Source organism: Durio zibethinus, unplaced genomic scaffold (assembly GCF_047325235.1).
Source record: "Durio zibethinus cultivar Kanyao isolate XHJ-2024 unplaced genomic scaffold, ASM4732523v1 HiC_scaffold_141, whole genome shotgun sequence".
NCBI lineage: Eukaryota > Viridiplantae > Streptophyta > Magnoliopsida > Malvales > Malvaceae > Durio > Durio zibethinus.
In genome coordinates, this window is record NW_028322764.1 from 17,501 (window position 1) to 20,000 (window position 2,500).

Consider the following 2,500-nt stretch of genomic DNA (forward strand, 5'->3'; position numbering starts at 1 on the left):
TTCTAATTGTTCCAAAATCTTATAAGTTGAATTAATCAAATTCAATTTGTCTCGTTCTATCTCAGAGTATCCATTCACTCGAAACCGATCTGCCTCCATTTCCACTTTCCGTAAGCGGGCCCGGGCTTTTTCCAGCTGTTCAATAGCCCCCCCGCGTAGTTCTTCTGAATTTCGAATAGTATTCAAGATCCTCTCTTTTCGATTATCTAATAAATCACTTAATGAAAGTAGATTATCTTTACATTCATTTTTTTTTTTTATTTCAAAAATTCCATGATCCCTTCCCGAACCAAACATGAATATTTCGATTCATTTGGCTCTCACGCTCAATTATTTCTTATTTATTGGGACTTAATTCCCATATCTTTTTTTTTTTTCTAATGTAATGAGCTTACCCTCTCCCTCTCTTCTCTATTCATATTCCAAAATATCGAAACTGATCACTAATCCAAGACCAGAATATTCGGAGGATTCTTCTGACCAAAATAGAAAATATATCAAAAAACTAAACTAAAAAGTATAATAAATAAATAATAAATAAAAAATTTACATATAATTAATTTATAATAATTTATAATTGTATAATTGTACTTAGAATTGTATAATGTATAATTGTAATTTGTCAGCAAAGTTGTTTCTTTTTTTTTTTTCTTCAAATTCAAAGAATTCTTCTCACTTTATACATAGGTCATCGATTCAGCATTGGAAAAAGGGGCTCGAATCGTTTTATCGACATGAGTGTTTTATATCGAAAAAACATTTTCCACTATTTGAAAATATTTCTGTATTTATTAACATAGTAGTAGAAAGAGTACCCTGCTGCATCTGAACTTCAAACAGTTTGGCCTTAACCATGTTAATGGTCCCGGATTATTGGTTAATAGAGAATCAAAGTCGATGTACCAATGAATGACGAAATGCTATGGTTCTTAAATATGATTTTGAAATTTATTCAGAAGTAATTCGCGGGATCATGCACTCTTTTCTTTCCTAGTTATAATGAAAAAAAGTGCAACTGGGTGAATCCAGCCTATTCTTGAAATAAACAACTCGCACACACTCCCTTTCCAAAAAAGATCAATACACCAAGGACTACACTTAGATTTATTGGATTTGTTGCTAAAATATCGGTATTAAATCCGAAACTCCCGGCGGATGGCCAGTGACCCAAGGAAAGGAAAGAATCGGTTACATTTTTCATATGATCTCCTATTTTATTTTAGATAGACTAAAAAAAAAAAAAAAGAACTCGGTTCTTTTTTTTGTATTATATCACTTTGACTCCTTTTCTATTTATTCTATTCTATCATATTTAGATTATTCTAATTATTCTAATTCTATGTATTTCTTTTTTTTTTTTAATAAATTATTAATTTATTATTAATATTAATTAATTTATTATTATTAAATTATTCATTATTATAAATTTTTATTTACCTACGTCTAAACGGAGTCAAAAATAGATTCTATTTAGCTAGAAATGTATTTTTTTTTTTCAGTTGAAAATTCCCAATAATAATGATACTTATTAGAATTAGGGGGGGGCGGGTTTCATGTCAATGGCAAAATACCTCATTTGTTGCAACACTCCTTTAAACAATAAAAAAGGTTTCTCTTGAACTAAGAAGGGGAAGGAAGAAAGCGAGTCAGTGTGATAATTCCTCATCCTCAAATTAATCCTTCCCATGGATTATTGTCCCAACAAATAAGTAATTGTAGGGGTGAAATCTTGATATAATTCGAAAAAGCGAGGAGTAAGTCCCAAGCCATAAAATAAGAAAAAAAAAATACACAATTCTCATGTTTATAGGATTAAACAAAGGGATTCGCAAATAAAAGTGCCAATGCTACAACCAGCCCATAAATTGTTAAAGCTTCCATAAAAGCCAAACTAAGCAATAAAGTACCTCGTATTTTTCCCTCTGCCTCGGGTTGTCTCGCGATACCTTCTACAGCTTGGCCCGCAGCAGTACCTTGACCAACTCCAGGTCCAATAGAAGCAAGCCCGACAGCCAACCCAGCAGCAATAACGGAAGCGGCAGAAACCAGTGGATTCATGATAAGTTCCTCGCACCAAAATAAAGAAATGGTTAATGATACAATCATCCAATGAATTTTTACTTAATTATATTATTCCATCACTAAGATTCAACCTGCCCAAGTAACTAAGAACTCCGAATGGAAGTGAGAATATTATTGAACCGTCAGAACTATTTCGATATCTTTTTTTTAGTTCCTATCCACTGGATTTTTTTGAATCCGCGCATACTTTGTTCTTCCATTTCTTTTTTTCTAACCCATTCTTTGCTTTGAATTCTTCGTTTTGTCTTTATTTTATCTCTTTATTCATTCAATTCAGAGTCAAAGACGAAACAGAAGAACTTCTATTCTTCTATTGGAATCCCTATCTAAATCCACAGTAGTAGGGTGGATTAGATATATTTTGAGTTCATATATAACTAGTCAATATCTAATATCCCATATACATGTGTTTCTTACA